The sequence below is a fragment of the Sebastes fasciatus genome, chromosome 3 (assembly GCF_043250625.1).
Source record: "Sebastes fasciatus isolate fSebFas1 chromosome 3, fSebFas1.pri, whole genome shotgun sequence".
In the NCBI taxonomy this organism is placed as follows: Eukaryota; Metazoa; Chordata; class Actinopteri; order Perciformes; family Sebastidae; genus Sebastes; species Sebastes fasciatus.
In genome coordinates, this window is record NC_133797.1 from 13975601 (window position 1) to 14001367 (window position 25767).

Consider the following 25767-nt stretch of genomic DNA (forward strand, 5'->3'; position numbering starts at 1 on the left):
TAAAATGCTACTACCAGCAAGGTTAAAACCCTATAAAAAGTCCAGTCCAATCCAGCGATCCAGTGAATTCCAGTCCGGCTCTTTAATCCAGTCCATTCTAGCGGTCCAGTCCAGTGGCTCACCGTGTCCGTCTTTTGGCTCCTCCCGTACTCCTACCACACGGTCTTCGTCCGAAGCTGTGAAATAACAGAGACACCACGACCAGTAGTGTGTTCCTCACTGCTTGGCTATCACCAACTCCAGCTACGAGCTTTCCTGTCCTGTCTCAGTGTGTCCGCCACTCAAATGTACCAAAGAGTACTTACTATTTCTTGGAGCGGCAGGAGACCAACTGCCGACCAACGGTCTGAGTGGAGCTGCGTTGACGGACACGGTCTGCTGCATGACGTCACACAGCAACTCGCTGGTCACTGGGCTGGTAGGTAGTAGCCTTCAGGAGAGCCGTTGGTAGGTAGTAGTCTTCAGGAGAGCCGTTGGTAGGTAGTAGTCTTCAGGAGAGCCGTTGGTAGGTAGTAGTCTTCAGGAGAGCCGTTGGTAGTTAATAGTCTTCAGGAGAGCCGTTGGTAGGTAGTAGTCTTCAGGCGAGCCGTTGGTAGGTAGTAGCCTTCAAGAGAGCCGTTGGTAGGTAGTAGTCTTCAGGCGAGCCGTTGGTAGGTAGTAGCCTTCAGGAGAGCCGTTGGTAGTTAATAGTCTTCAGGAGAGCCGTTGGTAGGTAGTAGCTACTACCTATCCCATACGCCCTGGCATATGCACGCTCGCGTGTGGCCGGAGTCTCTCCTCCTCTGCCTGCTTGCCTTCACTCACACAGCTTTCTCGCTGTCTCGCTCCACCTCCACACGTTCATGCGCGCTCACTGCACACTGCACACTGCAGAAGAGTTGGTAGCTCTGATAATATCTAGTGAATGTACAGTTGACGTTTGTGCAGAAATAACTGCTGCAGCTCCTCCAGACCAACAGAGGTGCCCGTGTCTTGTGAAGTGACGGGGCTCCGCAGCGAGAAATGTTATCGTCTCCGACTGGGTGCAGGTGTCTCCCTGCGGGCGCAGTCGGGAGGCTGAAGCTGGAAAAGCCAACACTAGGATTAGCAGTGATTCATGGAGAGACCTTCATCTGATCAGCTAACATTACTGCCAAGCAGGTGAAATATAGAATGATATTGTGGTTTTAGCTGACGTGTGTCGCCTCACTGTTTTGAGCGATGCTCGTTCATGTCTATGTAGAGCGAGCACAAGCGCGAACCCGACGCTGACTTTCGTTGACTTAACGGCCACAGGTGTCGCTGTTAACAAGCAATTCTGAAAGTTACATATAGGCCCTTTAAAAGGTCTGTGCACCTACAACACAACATGCAGGGATAAAACATGCAAAATAGAATAAAAACAACCACAAAACATGCAGCATGAACAAGGCATTTTTGACCCTGTCACATAAACCCCTCATTGATTTTCTGTTGTTTATCTTTTTCCTCAGATCAGAGCTTATCAGAATTCAACAGTTTCTCAACTGCTGCTGGGAAATCATGTGTTTGTTTGTGTTAATACATTAATACATCTGTACAGAAAGGGAAAGTGGGGTGCAGGAGGAGGGGTGAGAATGGATAAAAAGAGGGTGCTGCACAGCGACAGGCTACATTGACAGCGGATCAGGATCAGTTGAGGATGACTCTGCTGTGGCTGCTGGCCTCTGTGGCTTTTGTCTCCCTGACTTCTCTTGCTGATGGAGCTCCATTGTAAGTAGACCAGCCTATACCTTTTCCCCCTGTGCTTGAATTAATTGACAAAAGAAAACAGAGCTAAAATATACAGTTTGTTTGTTCATCTTCATAATATTCACATTGTTATTGGTTAAACTGTAATAGGAGCAACAACAATACTTGAGGTTCTCTGCATTTATATTACATTTAAAAAGTGTATGGATACAAATATTGTGTGTCTTACATAATGAGGGGCTGTAGTCCAGTTTGCACTTTGTGTCACAAGGTAATGTGGTGTTTCAAATGATGCCAGTAAATTGGCCTAAACTTTGTTGAGAGTTTGCACAACGATGCATTACGCCAGACAGAGCAAGAGTCTAGAGCCATGATGAAATGTTTTGTAGATCCAGTGCTGGATCTTCATCAAGGTAATCAATAGATTACTCATTGTGTGTCCATGCCGGAGCTCATGATCCTGAGAGCACATAGGGGGGGGCAAGATAAACCTGAGGGGTCAGAAGACAAAAAATAACATTTCTGATGCACAAAATTAGGTTTATTTTTCAGACCTCTGCTTTTGAAATACTGAGAAGGTCCCCCTCTACGAGCACACAATAATCTCACCAGAAAAAGGTCACACTCATGCCCTAGGTAAGGCCGATTCCTGACGAGAGGTAACAAGCACATTAACGGTACATTAACAGTAACGGAGGAACTTTTCTTTTGGACCAAGGCCAAGTGAAAAGAACTAACATAGCGAACTATTAGCAACGAACAAAACAACAACATGCCACCAAAGACAACCAGGCAAAGCAGTGCAATCTCGGACGAGGAGATCGAAGAGATAAAGAAAGCGCTGAACTTTATGTCTGGAGAAATTGCAACTGTGTCTACACAGCAAAAACTAATAATGGACTTGATGGGGGAAATTAAGGAGTTGAAGAGACAACACGCCGAGAAGGACAAGAGGATAATCCTCTTACAGTGCCGGGTGGCGGACCTGGAGCAGTATGTAGGGGCCTCACCAGGGCCTGGGAGACAAAGAGCCTTAGGCCTACATGGGAAATCAGAAGCCTGATAACAGTAACAAAGACTAAACCGCCAGCTCTTGAAATCTCTCACCTAGGTGTGAGATTTCATTTGAATCCAAACAAGGGCTCCCATTGGACGAGGCTAACAGGAACTGGGGGGTCTTTCCGGTGACACGCCCACAATCTCACAGGAGATAAAAGCACGCCAACCTGAAAATCATCCCCCTTTCCATTGCGACTTCGTTTGCTCCAGGAGGTACCCAACGCTACAGCGTTCACCTTAAGACCGAGCCACAGTTCCTGACCTCGCTGGACGAGTTAAGCTATTGTTGTGTCCATCAGACTTTGAGATCCTCATCCCTGCAGAAGGAAGAAACGTCCAGCCCCCGCTCTTCACCAAGGAAACGTGCGCACCGCCTTTTCCTTCATCTCTGGCTGCTTTCCCTCCGCTGCCACACGGAGATCCAGCCCTGCCGCTCATCAGCTGACGAGCATCATAACGGCCCGTTATTGTCCGAGCCTGCGCGACGCCGCCGGACCAATTAACGACGATTTACACCACTATCGCTTCGGAGAAGCGATCCAAGTAAGAGGCTTGTGTCTGGGCAGAGACTAGTGAAATTGTGTATTCCAATAAGTTAATAACTATTGTTGATTTGTACTAAACGTACGGACCGCTGAGTCCATTTGTTTGCTTGACTTGCTTTGCTTTGCTTTGCTTGTTTGTTATATTTGTTTACTGTTGCTGACTGTTTGATCACTGTGTGCTCCTTGTGTTAGCTTCTGCCAAAACGTGAAGATCTGTAGCTGTAGTTTATTAGTAAAAGATCAGTGCACGGCTGGCAAACGTGAGTTTGCCTGCCAAGCTTCTGAGTAATAATAATCCAGCTATTACATCTCTCGCGCGGCCGTTAGGATTCCTGCTGCTGCTTGTTTTGCTTGTTTACTGTGTTTACTGTGTTGACAGTGCGCCCCGCCGTGGGTTTTTCTTGTGTTCGGTTCAAGACCTGTAGCTGTATTCTATCAGTTAAAGGACCAGCGCACGGCCGACAAACGTAAGTTTGCCTGCCGAGCTTCTGAGTGATTTTAATGCAGCTGCTACGTCTTTTTCCGAGGCAGTAAGAACCTCTTTTTGCTGCGCTCTGAGCGCGTCTCTTTTTCTCCACTTCTACACACTTTACCAACACGTGGGACTCACATCCCGTTTGTGCGTTGTCGGTAACTTTCGTGGCGCTTCCGCCACTAGAGCAACTCCTCCCTCACGTGACGTAACCACTTACGTGGTGACGTCCACCTCGGGATATCTCTTGCTCCTCCCACACACACACACACATAGACACGCCTCCTCACATAGGCTCACACATATTCCGACTTTACCGACACGTGGGACTCACATCCCGTTTGTGCGTGGTCTGTAACGTTCGAGCAACCTCCCTTACGTGACGTAACCACTTACGTGGTGACGTCCACCTCGAGCTTCCCCTTGCTCCTCCTCCACACACAGACACTCCCATTTCACACCTAGACACACACACATACACACATTCATTCACACACACACACACACACACACACACACACACACACACACACATACACACACATCTTCTCTTGCTTTTGTGTTTTGTTTAATTCTAGTTTAGTGCTTAGAGCTGCATTGTAGAATATCCATTTGTTTATTGAAAGTGTTGTTAATCTTTAATTACTACTGTTTAATAACTATTGATTTAGATTGATGTTGTTAGAGTGTTGTTTATTGTTGATTGAGATCACTATATTTAAATAAATGGTCTTACGTTAAATAGCAGTTGTCTGTGTTTATTGTGCATTTATATTGTAGTAACAGCTGGTTGTGAGAGTTAGTGCTCGGATTCACCCTTCACCGTTCATCTCCTAAATGTAAAGTAGTGTTCAAATACTGGCATTTGGAGTGAACAATCCCCTTATGAGACTGAATTAACGTTTTGGTTATTGGTCCCTGATTCCAGGGTGGTGCCCCGTTCATTATTAATGTTAATTGATAATTCTTATTAATAATAATAATTCTATGAATATTATTTATTAATTAGCTAATAACCAAACCTGTTCCCATTTGTAAATCCCCTACAAGTACTCCCGCATAAAGGATGTGATCGTTAGCGGGTTGGAGACCAGGCCTCAGTCATATGCCCGGGCGTTGACACCAGCGGACGGCGGGGGGCTCACCGAGCCTGACCAGGAGTCCCTCGAACAACAGGTGACGGCCTTCTTCAACAATAATGGCATCTCCATCAACAACACCGACATCGAGGCATGCCAACCTCTCCCCCGGAGGAACAAGAGCGACAAACTGGCCATAATAATCCGGTTTACCAACAGAAAGCACAAAAATACGCTGCTTAGACGAGGAAGGAAGCTTAAGGGGTCCGACGTTTATGTGAATGAACATCTTACAAAGAAAAATGCAGATATTGCCAGAAATCCACGCTTTCTAAGAAAGCAGAGGGAAATTCAATCAACATGGACTGCAAACTGTAAAGTGATCATCAAACTGAACGGGTTACCAGAGGAGGCCAGAGTGCTGGTTATCAGAGAAATTGAAGAATTGGACAAATACCATTGACACCAGAACAACACAACAAGGTAATCATACCTGTCTGTGGAAAATGGGTTCTTGTGGAATTACATAACATTCACTGAACACTATCTGAACACAATATGCATGAACTGGAACTGGAAGAAATTGATTCTGACAATAATTTTTTTAACCATCTAAACAACACATGTTGCTACTACACCGATGAACAGTATAACAGCAATGTGAAGTCAGCTCAAGGAATGTCAATTATTCACTTCAACAGTAGAAGCTTATATGCTAATTACCAAAACATCAAAGAATACTTAGGTCAATTCACAAAACCATTCAATGTCATTGTAATATCTGAAACCTGGCTCAATTCTGAGAAGGAAGCAAATTTCGAGTTGAAAGGATATGAAGGAAGAGCAAAAAAGGAGGGGGTGTGGCCCTGTACGTGAAAAATAGTCTGAAATATAAGATTTTAGAAAACATGTCAACCACTATTGATGATGTGATGGAATGCATCACTGTAGAGATCTGCATGGAAAAACAAAGAAATGTAATTGTCAGTTGTGTATGCAGAACACCAGGAGCCTGCATTGAAACTTTTAAAGACAGTATGGGGAGAATATTTGCCAAAACTAATTAGAAGGTTACATTCATTTGTGGGGATTTCAATATAGACCTGCTAAATCCTAACAAACACAAAATGACAGACGAATTTATTAACACAATGTATAGTATGAGTTTATATCCACTGATCACCAAACCAAGCAGAATAACAGCGCACTGTGCCACTCTAATCGACAATATAGTTACAAATTACATGGAAAGTAGCTTAGTGAGCGGGCTGCTGATGAATGACATCAGTGACTATATGCCAGTTTTTGTGATCCATGACTATGATTGTGGAAAAGAGAAGGAGGACCATAAAATCAAATATAGGAGATTGAGAACAGAAGAATCCATAAATGCATTCAGAACTGAATTGCTATCACAAAACTGGAAAACCTTCTATGAAGAAAATGATGTTGACACAGCATATGAAACATTTCTAAATATATTTAAGTCATTATATAACAAAAACTGTCCAATAAAACAAGGTAACACTAGGCAAAATAATACAAACAGACCATGGATCTCAAAAGGCCTGCAAAATACTTGTAAAAAAAAGAATACTCTATATAGACAATTCATAAAATGTAGAACTAAAGAGGCAGAACATAAATATAAGAAATACAAAAATAAATTAATAATATTATGAGGATATGCAAGAAGGAATATTATTCAAAATTACTAGAAAATAACAAAAACAATATCAAAGGCATATGGAATATATTAAACAGTATTATTAGAAACCGTTCGACTAGCTCAAGTTACCCTGAATATTTTATTGATAACGATAGGTCTTTAAATGATATGAATGATGTGGTCAATGGGTTAATTATTTTTTTTGTAAATGTGGGACCAAAGTTGGCAGGAAAAATCAATGACAAAGGATGGGGAGGTTGTTGAAAGCTACATTACAAGGAATTCAAACTCAATTTATCTCAAAGCTGTAGACAGAAAATAAATCATAGACATAGTTAACAAGTGCAAGAATAAAACATCTACTGACTGGAATGGAATCGATATGACACTAGTCAAGAAAGTCATTGACAGAATTGCCAACCCACTAACCTACATCTGTAACTTATCATTCACAACTGGCACATTTCAACATAAACTGAAAACTGTTAAAGTTATTCCACTATATAAAGCTGGGGACAAACATCATTTCACTAATTACAGGCCTGTATCTTTACTTTGCCAGTTCCCTAAAATATTGGAGAAACTGTTCATTGGAAGATTAGATAACTTCATTGAAAAGCACCATTTACTGACAGACAGTCAATATGGGTTCAGAGCAAACAGATCAACAGCAATGGCATTAATGGAGCTACCAGAAGAAATAAACAGTTGTATTGATCACAAGAAGTATGCGATAGGAGTATTTATAGATTTAAAAAAAGCATTTGACACCATTGATCATGATATATTATTCAATAAAATGGAAAGGTATTGTATAAGAGGGGTAGTGCTGAACTGGTTGAGAAGTTATTTAGGAAACAGGCAGCAGTACGTGCAAATAGGGGATTATAATTCAACATGCTCAGGTATTACTTGTGGGGTCCCACAGGGGTCAGTATTGGGTCCAAAACTGTTTATTATGTATATAAATGACATAGGTAGGGTGTCAAGAACACTGAATTTAGTTTTATTTGCGGATGACACGAATATTTTTTGTTCTGGGGAAAATCTGCAGCAGCTTTTGGAGGTGGCGAAAACAGTAATCAGAAAATTGCAACGGTGGTTTGACAGAAATAAATTGTCATTAAATTTGGACAAAACTAAATTTATGTTATTTCGAAACCAAAAAATAGACATACAAGTACAAATGATAATAGATGATGGAAATATTGAAAGAGTATGTGTAAATACATTTCTGGGTGTAATACTGGACCACAAAATCTGCAGGAAACCTCAGATAAATTATGTAAGAACAAAGCTGGCAAAGAGCATAGCAGTTTTAGGGAAAACAAGACACATACTGGACCATAAATCACTGCACATTCTGTATTCTTCACTTGTATCACCATATCTGAATTACTGTGTGGAAGTCTGGGGTAACACTTATAAAAGCAACTTACAACCATTATGCATACTACAAAAGAGAGCAATCAGGATAGTAAATAATGTGGGATATAGGGAACACACGAACACACTGTTTTTAAAGACAAATGCATTGAAATTCATGGATTTCGTCAAATTTAAAACCGCAATAATTATGTTTTAAGACATAATTCACTTCCAGGCAATATTCAAAAAATGTTTTGTGACAGGGAGAGGGGTTATAATTTAAGAGGAAAATTGAATTTTAAAAAGTATGGTGTTCGTACAAAAAAGAAGAGTATAGGGATTTGGCAGTAACAGGTTTGGTAATTAGCAAATGAATTAATAAATAATAATATAATTATTAATATTAATAAAGATGATCAATAAACATTAATAATAAACGGGGCACCACCCTGGAATCAGGGACCAATGACCAAAACGTTAATATAGTCTCATTATATATGCTAAACTATCAATTTGGAACGTTGATTAATAATTAAATTAATAACTATAACCAAAATAGATAGTAAAGGTTGAAGGATATCGGAGTTCTTGACATAGCAGAGGCTGGCATTATTCACTCTTGTACAACATTAAAGAGACCAACAAGTATATTCCACAAACATTTATTTACAAGATAATAAAGGTTTAAAACACAATATTAATCTAACTAAATAACTAAACTAAACAAACCAAACAAAGTGTGTAAGTTAAACATGTGTGTGTGTGTGTGTGTGTGTGTGTGTGTGTGTGTGTGTGTGAGAGAGAGAGAGAGGGGGGGTGGGGGGGGGGGAGACAAGATGGCTTCTTGTCTCAAGATGTCTGCCATCAAACAAAAGGGGGCAAGCACTGTAAAACTACAAAGATGGCGGGATCAAAGATGGACGCCAACATGTCACCACATGACCTCTTTGTTCTTCGGAACACATGTGCTCAGGAAGGACAGAAGGGGGGGGGGGGATGATGTGGGGGTTAAGATTATCTGAAGCTGTATGTTTATGTTTAACTAATTCACAGTTTATGTATGTGATCTTAATGTGTGTTAGATGTGCAGTGGGTTAGAAAAGATGGTTAGTTTGCATGCAAGACCTTGTCTATGTGAAGCATAAACTAAACACATCAGATGTGGCGAAGCCACCTACCCAAATATCAAATACAAATAATATCACAACCGTCAAACTCAATGAATAACATTAAACCAAATCAATACAAGTACATCCTAGAAATCAAAGTTGAACAGTCTTGCTCAGCTATTTGCAATTGCTACTGCTAAAGTAAGCCCAGTACGTTACCGATCCATGGAAGAACAGGGTTTGTAATTCCATGTGTTGAAGTTGTGGTTCCAAGTCAAAGATGTCGTCTTTGCTGTGCAGATTGGAGGAAGCTGATCGCTCCAATACTTCTTCCCAGCAGCTTGATAGCTTGGTGCTAACTTCCTTGCGGTTGTTGCTTGAAGTTAGTTGGTAAAAAGGCAGGCTCTCGCGTCCTCTGATTAGAGGTTCCTTGTGTTCTTATGGCTGTTTCCTAACAGGCCATAGATCAGATGGTGGGTCACTAGAAGAGTATGTGTATTTCAGTCTGTGGGGTGGATTTGTGGAATGGGTTAGGTGATGGGTTGAAGGGGAGCACAAATATAAATCACTTTAAAAAGCTATACAAAAAAGATATTTTTGGGAGGTATATGGTTGAGGAAGAGTTGTGATAAGGGTTGTGTTAAGGGTTGGTTATATACTCTTTAACTCCAGATGGATTTGTGGGTTGTAAATAAACTTGGGATGCTGTTCATATCTTTAATTTGGGATGTAAATAAATCTGGGATAGTTTTTATATTATATTGTATTATCATTCTATGATATATGAGTTAATAGAGGAGAAGAGTTTTACTTCTACCTACTCCTTTTGTGACACTATTACTCTTGTTTTGTTTGTTCTTATTTTGTATCTGTTTTTATTTATTTTATGTTCGAAATAAAGTCTCTCATTCATTCAGTCATTCATTTATCATTCATTTTAAAGAGTCATACACAAAAAAAAGTTTGGGAATCACTTCTCTAAGAGATCCACTCTTAAAACCCTTGGACAAATAAAGATGTAAATCACATGTTTAAACAGTGATAACCCTCCATTATTATCTCCGCCAGACGTAAGCATGTGAGTCGTGTGTGTGCGTGGACCTGTCTGTCTGTCCACAGCTAATCTTGTATACTACTGGACCCATTGGCCTTTTATGTTTTTGTACTCATTTATGACTTTGTGCTCAAGGACCTCTCATAGTTGCGGTGATTCACAATTTGAAAAAACTATTTCATTGACTATTTTATACCATGATTGAAAGCATTTCCGGCAAACGGCTAGGCTAAAAACAAGCCTTATCTTAGTATGTTGCCGGCCACATTTTGACCTTTGTCGTAGCTGAAAAAACTGACATCCACAGAAATGTTTGGTCTCATTTTGAACTGGAGTATCTGCAGATTAATTCCATACCGATATGTTATGATCCACTAAAGTTAGGCACGATACACAATGAATAAATCCCTGTTTTTGTTATCTACGCCGCCATCTTGACCGTAAGGGACAATAGTGAGATCCAACTTCTTTGTTTTGGAGGGGAGAGGGAGACACACCTGGCGGAGATCTGCACTCTACTGAGTGCACTTTTTCCGACATGTGTGTCTTATAGTGCCTTAAATGCATAAAAAAAACATGTTTGTCAGTAACTAAACAGCATGTGGTTCTTTCTGCACAGTGACGACACATTAATCTTCCTCTCTCATCGCTGCTCTGCAGGCATGTGATGTCTGCCCCCAACTTGTTGCGGGTAGGAACAGCAGAAAACATCTTTGTGGAGTGTCAAGACTGCTCCGGTGCAAACATCCCGGTCGAAATCAGCGTGAGGAACCATCCAACCAAAAACAAAAGGCTGGCATTCACGCCTGTGAACCTTACCAGTGCAAACAACTTCCAGGCGCTTGGACAAATAACGGTAAATGAAATACTGTCATTGATATGTTATAGTTATTTGGCTTCATTTTCTAACACGGCCAAAAAGAATCTAGAAATGAATCCAGAAACGCACATGATGTAGGTTACCCCACCCTGCTCCTCATGTGCTGCTCGTGACTCCTCATACTGGTTTCAGATCCCTGCTGGAGTCTTCAGCAAGGATCCCAACATGAAGCAGTATGTGTACCTGCAAGCTCAGTTCCCTGACCGACTGCTGGAGAAAGTGGTCTTAGTGTCCTTCCAGTCCGGGTACATCTTCATCCAGACTGACAAGACCTTCTACACCCCCAACAGCAAAGGTGAGTTTATTTCTACATCACTGCTGAAAAACACGCCTAATGTCTTTACATGGCTTTTTTTCCAAATTGAATGATTGTACTGTAAATTACAGTAAATGAACCCTTCCCTACACACAAGTGGAAATGGCCTAAAGTCAAAAAAGTTATTTAATAGTCACGTGACTCAAAATAGATACACCTTCCTTCAACCTTCAGCAGCAAAATTAACCTCTTCCCTTCTCTGTGTCAGTTCATTACAGGATGTTTGCACTGACGCCCCGTATGGAGCCAGTAGAGAGAGATGACGAAACCCAACCTGAAGCTTCTATTGCCATCGAGATTGTGGTATTGTATTTTACTTTTGATAAGCACAGAATTTAATGTAATATTATACAATCAGCTGTGACTGGGAGCAGGAAGCCTCTTGATGAGGTGATATCACAAATGCTTAACAGTAGATAAGTTTGCTGCAAATGACCAAAATAACCAAAACACATCCACTGAACCTTGTGTCTGTTTTGTGTCTAGTAACACCTGTCCTACCACTTACTGTTAAAATAAATGCATGCCTCCCTCTAGTGGTTGAGTTGCACATTGAAGACAGTCTCTTCCTTCTTGGATTGTAGATAAATGAAATACATAAAATGTAGCATGGATTTAATAAATTAATTTGTAAACTGGCACTGCTCTCTGTTAATGATTGTTCAATATTGTTTATTTTTAGACCCCTGAAGGCATCATTTTACCAATTGATCAAGTCTCTTTGAAATCAGGGATGCACTCTGGAGATTTCCAACTTGCTGAAATTGTCAGGTTAGTATTTTATCTTGTTTAAATAAAATTGTCCACATTGTATCTCTATACATTTTGTTGTTTAGTGAAATAATGTTTCAACATGGATAAAGTGAATTCAATTCAAAATATTAATACCTTAAATCTTTTAAGATTATGTATAGGCTATTTGACCATGTTTATGTTGTGTTTTCTACAATTAATTTCCATGTTTGTAATTTAGTGTTTGTACAACAACTTAAAAAAAATAATAGCCTACAGTGTATGAAGTGCGGAGACCCTTACAAAAAAAGAAGTTTGTTCAAGTGTGCTATTACTATACTTCTTTTAAACTTAAAAAAGAGAGCATGCTTTCAGTTCACTTTTAATGTACTTATCAGAGATATACTTCACAAAATTATACTTAAGAATCCTTAGCTTATACAGACAGTAGTATAGAAATATACTTGGCAAGTATACAGAAAAGTCCAAGTATACTTGGAAAAACTGAAAAGTATACAGAAAAGTATAAGTACATTTGGCTACATTTGTACTATAAGCTAAAGAAAACTTAGAAGTATACTTGCAGTAAAAACTATTAAACTAGTAGTTTGCCCCTGTTTCCAGTCTTTATGCTAAGCTATGCTAACTGGCTGCTGGCTCTACCTTCATATTTAGCATACAGACATGAGAGTGGCAATAATCTTCTCATCTAAACTAAATGTTAAACTATTTCTTAAAGTTGTAAGGCAATTTATCTATTAAGATTTAAATATGAATTATAAATGGACAGACAAAACAGAAATGCATTTAATCCCTATGAACTATGAACTAAAACGAGAGTTACGGATGTAACTACGGTTCTATGAATTCTGGATGACCGCCAGAGGACGGTGCTTTAGCACTGGATATCTCCATCTTGCATATGCGCAGGTCGAGTAATTATACCAACAAAGTCACCTGTGATCATGTGATGACATATGGTGCACGCCCCAGTATAAAACCCCTCCGTCATCACGCAATCTGTTCCTTCAGAATCTTCTCGCCCAGATTCTGAGTGACAGAAAACTCTGGCGGTCATCGAAAATTCATAGAACCGTAGTAACATCCGTAACTCTCGTTCTATTTCATTCTTCCTGACTGCCAGAGGACGGTGCTTTAGAACTGGATGACTTATACTAGCAAGGTCACGAGGAATGCTTACCGCACTAAGGAATGGAAGCCGTTGATAGGACGGCTGTTGCCACAGCGTGCAGAGCAGCCACATTAACACGGTAATAGCGACCAAAGGTACATGAAGACTCCCAGGTCGCCGCAGCACAGATGTCTTGCAGAGAGACTCCTTTCAAGGTTGTCCAAGATGTGGACACACTCCGAGTAGAGTGGCACTTCACATTACTAGGTAGAAGCAAGCCCTCTGACCTATAAGCATGTAGAATCACATCCACAATCCAATTAGATAGTCTCTGTTTTGATAGGGGTTCGCCCTTCTTACAGCCCCCATAGCAAACTAAAAGTTTGTCAGTTTTACGTAAGTTGGCAGTGGCCTCCATGGTTCCTCTGGCCCCTCAGATGAACCTGGTGGACTGAATGTCGCCAAATCAATGGCTTGGTTTACATTCGAGGGAGGCACCCTCTTTGGCATGGAGTATGGATTTGGTAGGAGAGTAACCCCTGAACCATCTGGGTCACAACGTATGCACATCTTGCTCACTGATAGGGCGTGGAGTTCACCCACTCGCTTCGCTGATGTGATAGTGTAGAGGTTCTACTTTAGTAGGTTTTGGTTATTAGCAAATTAATTAATAAATAATAATAGAATTATTAATATTAATAAAGATTATCAATAAACATCAATAATAAAAGGGGCACCACCCTGGAATCAGGGACCAATGACCAAAACGTTAATATAGTCTCATTATATATGCTCAACTATCAATTTGGAACGTTGATTAATAATTAAATTAATAACTATAACCAAAATAGATAGTAAAGGTTGAAGGATATCGGAGTTCTTGACATAGCAGAGGTTGGCAGTATTCACTCTTGTGCAACATTAAAGAGACCAGCATGTATATTCCACAATCATTTATTTACAAGATAATAAAGGTTCAAAACACAATATTAATCTAACTAGATAACTAAACTAAACAAACCAAACACAGTGTGTGTGTGTGTGTGTGTGTGTGTGTGTGTGTGTGTGTGTGCGTGTGTGTGTGTGTGAGAGAGAGAGAGAGGGGGGGGGGGGGGGGGAGACAAGATGGGTTCTTGTCTCAAAATGTCTGTATGGCCTACAAACAAAATGGCGGGCACTGTAAAACTACAAAGATGGCTGAATCAAAGATGCGGAATCAAAGATGGCGGAATCAAAGATGGCCATCAGTATGTCACCACATGACCTCTTTGTTCTTCTGAGAAGAAGGACAGAGAGGGGGGGGGTGATGTGGGGTTAAGATTATCTGAAGCTGTATGTTTATGTTTAACTAATTCACAGTTTCTGTATGTGATCTTAATGTGTGTTAGATATGCAGTGGGTTAGAAAAGATGGTTAGTTGCATGCAAGACCTTGTCTATGTGAAGCATAAACTAAACACATCAGATGTGGCGAAGCCAGTTACCCAAAAATCAAATACAGATAAATCAACACAGTCAAACTCAATGAATAACATTAAACCAAATCAATACAAGTACTTTCTAGAAATCAAAGTTGGACAGTCTTGCTCAGCCATGTGCGATTGCTAATGCTAAGGCCCAGTACGTTACCGCATGGAAGAACACGGTTTGTGATTCCATGTGTTGAAGTTGTGGTTCCAAGTCAAAGATGTCATCTTTGCTGTTAGTTTGGTGCTAACTTCTTTGCTTGATAGCTTGAAGTTAGCTGGTGAAAAGGGCAGAGCACTCGCGTCTTCTGCCGTTTGGTTCCTTGTGGCTATGTCTGTTTCCTAACAGGACATAGAATCAGAGAGCAGAGCTGCTTCCGGTCTGGAGCACAGCAGCTCACCTCTTGCATGTCAGGAGAGATGAGGAGAAGGGTAGAAAGAGCTGTGGCTCACCTCCAGCAGCTGATCAGCTTGTTGAGGAGGTGAAGAGCAAAGAGGAGGAACAAATGACATTCCTCTGGTTTTGTTCTGTGTGAATTTCACACCTCTGTGTGAAATGTTACTGTAGCCAATGAGGACTGAGATCAGAGTCAAGGATCGTGTTACTGAGTTCATGAAGTGACTGTCTCTGCCACCAGAAATGGCAGGTCCCTACAATAGCAAGCAGAAATGCTGTCTTGGCAGACAACCACCTCAGTTCTGCCTGTTCTAACGGTTCAAACGGGGGTCGACACAGAACCTTTCACACTAATTTCAAGTCCCATGAGGGCACTACAGTGACACTACTTGATGGTCTAAGCCTCTGTACGCCCTTCAAGAACTGACTAACCACATAGTGCGACCCCAATGTCTGGTTGTCCACCCTGAAGTGCCCCACTGAAATAGCAGCTGCATATACTTTCAAAGTTGATGCACATCTGCCACCATCCAACAATGACTGCAGGAACCGCAGAATGATGGCCACTGAGCAACTTTCTGGTACTTCACCCTTTGTCTTGCACCACTGGGAAAAAAGCTTTCATCGATTAGCGTAGAGGGACCTAGTGGAGGGAGCCCTCGAACTCAACACTGTGTGGATCGCTGACTGGTCACAGGATGCCAGGAGTGGGTCCTGGCTTCCAATGGCCAGACACACAGCTGAAGGCGATCTGGATTCGGATGCCATATGCGTCCTTCCAGCTGAGAGAGAAGGTCAGGTCTCCTTGGGAGATGCCAGGGCACTGGAAACCACGGCCTACCTGGCCAGTTGGGGGCTACCAGCAGTAATTTGTGGCCTCCCACTTGGACTCTGTCCAGCGTCACACGGATGAGTGGAATCGGTGGAAAGGCATACAGAAGGCAGGCTGGCCAGGTGTGAGCGTGGGCATCCTGCCCAAGAGGGCTGGTCCCCTCCCTTAGGGAGTACCAGAGGGAACAATGTGCTGAGGCCTCTGAGGCGAAGACGTCCACTTCTGCTCTGCCATATCGGCTCCAAATCACTCCCACTACCTCTGGGTGGAGTCTCCACTCCCCGTCTGGCGGCCCCTGGACAGATCATCTGCCGCACTGTCTGCGCGCCTGGGAGATGTACGGCCCTGAGGCTAAGGAAGTGGGGAAATGCCCACGTGAGGAGCTGCTGTGACACTCGCAGACTCTGCCTGGACCTGGTGCCTCCCTGATGGTTGATATGATATATGTCCGGACGAGTACATGCCGGTCCTTCAGTACTGGGAGAAAATGTCGCAGTGCCAGATATATTGCTCTGAGCTTGAGCAAATTTATGTGTTCCAACCTCTGCTGCATGCTCCATCGGCCCTTGATGGTCCTGCGCTGCCAGACTGCACCCCAGCCCAATAGTGAGGCATCTGTCTCCACAACCTCTCGGCAGGAGGGGATTACCCCCAGAGGAACCCCCTTGGTCAGATACACCTTGCTCCTCCAAGGCTTCAATGTTCAGCAGCAAGAGCTGGAAACTCTAACGCTCCTGCCCCTGTGCCACTTGGTGTCCAAGTGGAGTCCGTTGACACAGATTTGAAGGGGCTATAAGGAAAGAAGACCCAGAGGGATGACCATGGATGCCGCTGTCAGCATGACCAGCTGCCTGAGAAAGAGGCTGTACTTCAAAACCCTGCCCCTCTGGAAGCAACCGATAAGTTGCAGAATAGCCTCCACTCTCTTTGAGGAAAGGAATGCTCTCATTGACTCTGAGTCGAGTGTCATGCCCAGGTAATCTACCCTCTGACTGGGTGTAAGATTGCTCTTGGTGTAGTTCACTGTAAGGCCCAGCTGACTTACATGACCTAAGAGCGTAGCTGTGTCTCTGACTACGTGCTCCGCAGTTGGAGAAATGAGTAGCCAATTGTCCAGGTATGGCAAGATTGTCAAACCCCTGGCTTGCATGGGGGAAAGAGCGGCTGTCACACACCTCGTAAATATGTGAGGGGCCAGTGAGAGACCGAATGGCATCACTTTGAATTGGTAAGCCCGTCCTCGAAAGGCAAACCTTAGGATCTGCCTGTGGCGGGGGGCAATAGGCACATGAAAATTGGCATCCTTGAGATCGATTGATACAAACCAGGCCCCTTGTGCAATTGACTGGAGAACATCTGTCATCTGCAACATGCGGAATGGCAGGACCTTTAAAAACTTGTTCAACCCCCTCAAGTCTAGGATTGGGCGGAACCCGCCATCATTCTTCGCAATTAGAAAATACACTGAATAGAACCCACTGAGCCGTGTATACCAGTCTACAGGCTCTATGGCGTCTTTCTCTAAGAGGGTTACTAGTTCCTGGCTGAGGGCCAGGGATTTTGCGGGATCTGTGACCAAAGACATTCTGCACCCGCAGAAAGTGGGTGGCCGGCATCGGAACCGTAGTGTGTATCCCTTGGACAGAGTTGACACCACCCAAGGGTCTGTGGTCTCCCTCTCCCAGTAGCTGAGGTGCTGCTGTGAGAAGTGTCCAACACCGGCCCCACGAGCCTCAGGTCCGACTCCCCCTAGGGGGGCGACCACTGGGGGCTGGTCCTCTTGGCATCTGAAAAGCCGGCTGGGAAAGAGCATGCCGCTGCTTATCATATTGCTCAGAATGGCGAGAGGCTCTAGCTCGTCCACCTGGGCGAGCAGGTGGATAAGAATGGCTGGGATCAGGTGGAAAAAGATCCCTCTGCCTTGGAATTGGGCCCCGCCGCAGGCCAGCAAACTGCTGCCTGGCTCGATCTACTTGTGCACTACGCTCTAGTGCCTGCTGAGCAGCCGGCCCAAACATTTGCCCCGGAACCACTGGAAGGGAACGGAGGGTGCGACAACTGCCATGCGTATGCCTGAAAAAGCAGCGCTTCGTCCAGCCCCAGGCGTGCTAAAGCCATCCGAATTGCTGGCTTCATTGTGGCATGGCCAGCTGCTGATCCATGTAATGACACGCCATCAGACCCTTGACAAAAGGCATCAGAGGCATGAGAGGCTGTGGCTCTATCCAAGTCCTGCCCCATATCTGTAAACAAACTGCAGGAGGCTGCAGTTGATAGTACATCATCATCCTCCTGACAAGGTGAGTCCCTTGCGGCGGAGTCACCACTGGTAACTGGCCTCCTATTAACAGGCTGGAGATTGAGCGTGAGCTCTTTAATCTGGGCAAACTCTGATGACAGACTGCCAACTTTGAGAGCCAAAGTGTCCACTCTTGAGTTTTTTTGTTGGACCACATGAGACCGCCCTGCATCTCTTAGATGTTGTTGGGTCTGCAGGCCCACTAGCAGAGGGCAGCCCAGTATCACCACCTATCTCCGCAATTCTAGCCATTGTCACAGACAATGGCATAAAGCTACAGAACATACAGGGGTTGTAAGAGACACCTGCCCTGAGGTGTTCAAACCCCAGACAGGCAGGGCACTGATCATGGCCATCCTCCGTGTGGAGGGGGGCCATACAGGAGTTACAGACATGCAAGCCCAACATGTCATCCACAATATTAGTACACAGCCAATACTATGCTGTCACTATTAACAGCTACTGTCGAACTTACCATGCCAGCCGGCAACCGTGAAAACACAGTGCCGCTGTTCCACACACAAGCTAGGCTGCTACCGTGGCGGAGCGTGCCTCTGAAAGCCTTTAAACAAAAGCTTTCATACGGCAGCAGCGCACTCAAGCACTGGCCGATTAACTTAACAAGGCTTTAAACAAAGCTATCATACGGCAGCAGCACACTCAGGCACTGGCCGATCAACTTAACGCTTTAAACAAAAGTTATCATATGGCAGCAGCACACTCATGCACTGTCTGCTTAACTTAACAAGGATTTAAATGAAAGCTATCATATGGCAGCAGCACACTCAGGCACTGGCCGATTAACTATTAACATATGCGAGATGGAGATATTCAGTGCTAAAACACCGTCCTCTGGCGGTCAGGAAGAATGAAATAGAATCAATCAGCCTAAAAAAACATAAAACAAGGTACTGCATCCGTTCTGTCTAATGCAAAGCCAACCTGAAACCTTTAAACCTTTTCTTCTAAACTTCAGAGTTTTTGTAGTTCTCTATAAATGTTAAGTTCTTTGCAGCAGCTCATTTGTGTAGGCCTATACCTCAATTTGTGTGACATAAATAACATCACGCAGTCCGAAGTCTAATTCCTGTTACCTTCAGGCTCTAAATTAATATATACAGTATATATTTTTTTGTTTGATTATTGAAATTTGTGTTTGTGTGTGTGTTTAGTCCCGGACTGTGGAAGGTGGTGACGAAGTTCTTCAGCAATCCACAGCAGAGCTTTTCTGCAGAGTTCGAGGTCAAAGAATATGGTGAGTCCTTCATTATCTGTACTTTTATTTAAATCTTATATAAACCTACAACATTCACTTATTTTTTACTGGATTGGACACAGAATAAACTTTTTTCAATTTTCCAGTGCTGCCCAGTTTTGAGGTTAAACTGATGCCTGTGAGCCCCGTTTTCTACGTGGACAGTGCCAACATCACCGTCAACATCAAAGCTACGTAAGTGAAGGTTCTGTGGCTTTAAAGACCAGGTTTTATAGGTAGATTGATTGGAGGAGAACATAAAGAGTGTTGTTCTGAGGTTGTGTTGGGGCGCTTGCTATTTTAGTTTGTTAGCCATTTGTTGTTTGTTTGATTTTAATTGTCCTGCTGTTTTGCTTCATTGTGGGCTTAAACATGTCTCCCTCTTGTGGATTTAGGTATCTGTTTGGTAAAGAGGTGGATGGGACGGCCCACGTGGTGTTTGGGTTTATGCAAGACGGTCAAAAGAGGAGCTTTCCAGGTTCTCTTCAGAGAGTACAGGTGAACACATTCTTACACTTTTGATGTATTTTTATATGTTTTGTAAAAGTTATCTTTCAGAGGCTGTGGCAGGTTCAGTTTTAGAGCTAGAAGGTACAGATATATGAAACTAGAAAACCTAAGGAATCCATTGGTACCAACCATGTGATACTAGCATGTTGGGGTAGGAGGCTCAACAAGGTTCCAAAATTGGCATGGCTATTTTCAAAGGGGACCCTTGACCTCTGACCTCAAGATATGTGAATGTAAATGGGTTCTATGGGTACCCACGAGTCTCCCCTTTACAGACATGCCCACTTTATGATAATCACATGCAGTTAGGGGCAAAAACCAAACACTTATTTTTGCCTATTCTTAAATGATGTGCTTGACTATTTCTCTATACTGGGGTCCCTAAACAGTCCTGGAATACATAAATTGGGTATCACTTGTAAAGCTGAGACTCTTGTGGATCCAATGAGCCCAACTGTATTCATGTGTGATGATGTTTGTCCCCATAGTAGCCATCTCATTGTAGTGAGACCATTTTTTGAAACTTAACCTCACTGTATAAAATGACCTGTGGTGACCTCTAGGATAATCACAGTCTCATGAAACTTTACAACCACAAAAGTGCAATTCTTGAAGAAATTTCAAAACGTCAAAAGTTTTTGTTACCAAATCACAGCATGGCTTTTTCTATGGTGTTCCTCAAGGTCTCTGTGTCTTAATGTGATATTTTGGAGGGATTATTTATGATTTTCATCAATTCTCGAGTGGTAAAAAATGGTTAAATTTAGCACTAAATATGTGTAACAAATGGTATGGACAAACTTAATGGGAATGGCCATCATAATGTTCTAAGCCCTTTTACACTTTCACAATTTTATTTTAATTAATTAATTGATGTTGATATCTGGTTTATTACTAGAACAACTTAACACACAGTGCTGAGCTGCATCTCAAATTAATCTTCAGGTTCCCAGCTTTCAGATGATGTACACCATTTCTATGTGACATCTACTGTTGACCTGCTATCTCCCCCTAAAGACCTCCTGTAGCCCGCTAAAAAAGACAAAAACGGGTCTATTGTGGTTCTCAGAGGACAGTAGTAAAGTACCTGAACGACTAACTGTATCACTGTACCACTATACTGTATTTCAAGATGCATTATTATATTATGTCACATTAGGTCCAGAGAGGTAGTGGAGAGGTCACACTGAAGAAAGAGCACATCACACAGACCTTCCCAAACATCGACGACCTGGTGGGGAGTTCCATATTTGTAGCTGTCAGTGTGCTGACGGAGAGCGGTAAGAAAGAAAGACTGTGTGTTTGGGCCTGTTCAGTATATTTTGAAAAAGAAAATAATGATATCAGGATAAGTTTTTCTGGATTGTGAACAGATTAAAAAACAAACTTTTTTAAGTTTGTGTGTGAATGTGTTTGTGTTTCTGCATCAACTCATAGGTAGTGAAATGGTGGAGGCAGAGTTGAGAAGTATCCAGATTGTCACATCACCTTACACCATCAACTTCAAGAAAACCCCCAAATATTTCAAACCAGGAATGTCCTTCGATGTTGCGGTAAGTACACTTGTTTACATTTACATAAACTGACAGCATATGTATGGCTTATGGCTTGGTACTTCCTGGCAACAAACAAAAAATGTTCTCAGACATAGAGGGGGATTATAAGAGGAAATTTATTTAAAAAAAAACATTATGTTTGTACTACAATTTGTGGGGTGAATATATGAAATGTTATAGATGAAGAAATTAAGTAAAGTAAAATTATAAATCCATACAAGAAAAGATGTATAAAATGTTTTTGAGAGGTACAGGGATGAGGAAGGGGCCTTGTCTCTCTCGGGACTGTGAAGCTCATTGTTGATGTTGTTGTTATTGTTTTTTTATATTAAGATGATTATTTGTGTGTATATGTGATAAACATTAAGTTCATTGTTTAAGTTATAGAAAGGAGTAGGACCATATATAAGTGTTTACTTCTGCCTTTTCGGACATACAATATTTATTTATTTAATTTATTTAGAATTTACTGTATATGTTTACTGTTATTTTATTGGTTATTCTTATTATTTGTTACATGTTCAAAATAAATCAATCTAATCAAATGGCTATATTTCTAAATCCTTCACTGAAAACATTTCATAACTGAAATATAGTTACTCTTTGAAAACACAAATGGCAGTATGTCCTAAATATAAAAGTCACATAATGTTTATTACGATATAAAGGCAGATATGTGAGATTCCAGAGAAAAAGAAATTCATCCATCAACAGTTTGGGTCGCCATAAACTACCTGAGTCTTAAACTTTGTGCACAGCACTAAAACCAAATCTAATAACATGAGTTTGACCTTAATAAGGTGTGTTTTAATAAGACAGTTGGATGTTTTCTGATTGTTCAGCTGTTTGTGTCTCTGATGGCAGGTTGAAGTTGTGAATCCTGACAATCACCGTAAGTCTCTGAAATCTTTTACCCTTTTTGCATTATAGCCCAAATGGCCACTTAAACCTCCATTAATCATCCATCCATTATCTGTAACGGATTATCATATTCGGGGTCCCGGGGTGGGGGGGGGGGGGGGGGGGGTGGAGCCGATCCCAGCTGACATTGGGCGAAGGCGGGGTACACCCTGGACAGGTCGCCAGACTATCACAGGGCTGACACATAGAGACAGATAACCATTCACGCTCACATTCACACCTACGGCCAATTTAGAGTCAACAATTAAACTAACCTGCTTGTGTTTGGACTGTGGGAGGATAACCGGAGAACCCGGAGAAACCCCACGCTAAACTCCACACAGAAGCCGGATTCAAACCTGCTTGCTGTGAGGCGACAGTGCTAACCACTGCACCACCCTTCAGCCCCTACATTAATCAACATTTTTGATATTCACTTCAAGAGGTGAAATCAGCAGAGCTATCACCCAGCTCCTTGTTTTGGTTCTGCTGCTCACACATTTACTGTACAGTATGTGAATGGTGAACTTCATCCTGTCAGTGTTGTGTCTTTTGGTCATTCTATTTAGCAATTTTATATTGCTAGGCAGAACTATGGAAGGCAAAGCCTCAATAAGTTAAGATAGGATAAACATGGGACTTTTCAAGTATTATTTATTAAACTGTGTGTGTATGCTTACCTGTGTGTGTCTTTAATTGCAGGCAAAGACCAATGATCCTCGTTTATCACCTGATAGGCAAGCATCAGCCACCATGTCTGCTCTCCCATATACCACTAAAAGCAACAACTACATCCACATAGGTAAGTTACATCTTGAAATGACATCAGATGATTAAAAACAAAGGTGGTGGCAGTGGCAAAGTATGCACCATGCGCTAAATCTTTTCTGTGTTCAGCACTCATCACAACATGTCACATTTGCAGGTGTGGATGCAGCTGAGCTGGACCTAGGAGACAACCTGAAAATCAACCTCAACCTCAACAGGCAGGAAAATCACGACACTGACATCACATACCTGGTGAGAGGTGTTTTACACCTGTGCCTGTGTGCACATGTGTAACTCTTTTTGTTGCGTCCCACGACTCATGTGTGATAAGTGCTGATGTATAAATCTGTGTCCCTAGATCCTGAGCAGAGGTCAGCTGGTGAAAAGTGGCCGTTACAGGACAAGAGGTCAAGTACTGATTTCCCTGATAGTTCCCATTACCAAAGAAATGCTGCCATCGTTCCGCATCATAGCCTACTACCATACAAATGGCAATGAATTGGTATCAGACTCTGTTTGGGTGGATGTCAAGGACTCCTGCATGGGCTCGGTGAGTCACACAACACTGATGTAACGAAAAGGCAAACAAGACACCCATGCACAACCTGATAAAGTTATTTGTATACTTCTCTGATATGTTTTTATGTATGAAACAAATTCAAAACTGCACGTCTCATTCACTGATTCACATTTAGCTGAGTCTGGAATCATCGAGACCCGCTCCATCCTATGAGCCTCGCAGGATGTTTGGTCTGAAGGTCACAGGAGATCCAGAGGCCACAGTGGGATTGGTGGCAGTTGACAAAGGCGTCTACGTCCTAAACAACAAGCACCGCCTCACCCAGAAAAAGGTCATTTCTTTATTTCATAATTATCTTTGAGAATATTTGAAAGGGCTTAAATTCAAAAAGCTATGTATAAAAAGAATTCACACGTTAACCGTCAATTTTGTTAGCTTTTGGATTCAAATAATATCCGGTGTAAGTTTGTCCTGCAGCAAATACATTGCATGAGTAAATGTGTCTCATTCCTACCTGCTCAGGTGTGGGACCTTGTCGAGAAGCACGACACAGGCTGCACACCAGGTGGAGGGAAGGACGGTATGGGTGTGTTCTACGATGCCGGGCTGTTGTTTGAGTCCAACACGGCTTCTGGTACTCCCTACAGACAAGGTGACGCTACTTTACCCTCCCCTTCTCTGAACATGCCTCTCTTTATGCTCAATGAAATATCTCTAATTAGGAGAAGTGGGCACATGGACCTTTATTCATCACCTACAGTCAAATGCTTTTATATAAGTAAGGATCTAGTGGACAGTAGAAGAACTGCATCTTAAAGGGTCTTTTCAACCAGATTACATTATTCTTGCTCCCCTTTGTTGGTATCTGGACAGGCAGATAGTTTCAGAGACACTGTTTCTGAAATCACTCATCGCTGTGTAGTTTTTTTAATTCTTCAGTGCTGCGAGCACCACAAACAGAGAGCCAGAATCTCAAACAGATGTCTTACACTTTGGGCACATAAAACCAACACTATACCACTTGGGGTAAGTGAGATAATTTGGTTGAACCGACGCTTTGAGGCACTTCTATATTAACATTAACACTGGTCACTGCCACATGAGCTGATCATGATCCCTCCTGTTTGTTAGGGCTTTTAAAAGATTTGTTTTTATTCTAATAAAGCATTTATACAACCTTTTAACATTTCAACAAATGAGGTGTGCAATTGTAGATCATATTTTCTCACAACCACACCCTGTCAATGTGTCCAACCAGATAAACCATCTCAGTCTGATTTTAAGAGTATCGCATCAACTAAACCACGCAAAACTCAAGTCTGGATCCAACATGTTAAAGATCTTGTCTGTGTTGCATTTCCAGAATTGAAATGTCCGGCCCCCAGCAGGAGGAAACGAGCCCCTACTGTAATGGATGTCACAACCAGCTTACGTAAGAACCACAGCTCTAAACTACCCAATAACCACATATTCAGTCACTCAGTTCAGGACTTTGGACTTTGACAATACTCATCTTTGCCATGTAATGTATTAGTCTTTTCCTCCATTTCCCATTTAGTTTTTTAGTTTATTTGTTTTTCCTTATTCAAATCCTTATTGTTATCCTTATTCTTGTACTCCATATCGTCTCACCTCTATCTCTCCTCTACAACCCTCTTTCTTTCCAGTGAGTCAATATAACGACCAAGTGCAGCGTGACTGTTGTTCGGAAGGCATGAGGCCTACCCTCCTCTCATACAGCTGTGAGAGGCGCGCCGAGTACATCCTTGATGGCGCAACCTGTGTCGCTGCCTTCCTGCACTGCTGCAAGGAGATGGAAACCCAGCGATCTGAGAAGAAGGAGGATAGCCTCCTACTGGCTCGCAGTAAGAGACGGGGACAAGGGATGGGTGGTTACTATTCATGGTCATACTTACGAAACAATCAAAATGATAACCTTTTTAATGACACTTTAGGTGAGGAGGATGACAACAGTTACATGGACAGCAATGAAATTGTTTCTCGCACCAAGTTCCCTGAAAGTTGGCTGTGGTTAGATGTCCATCTGCCTGCTTGCCCTCGACAAACACCTAACTGGTGAGTAAACTGAAATATACACAGAAAAAATACACTGATAACTTCACACCGACACCACCAGGAT

The 25767-nt window shown here is 42.3% G+C and overlaps 1 pseudogene; it reads left to right on the forward strand.

Moving 5' to 3' along the window:
* The first annotated feature begins 1645 nt into the window (after positions 1-1645).
* Positions 1646-25767, forward strand: part of LOC141765171 (complement C3-like) — a 38760-nt pseudogene continuing 14638 nt past the window's right edge.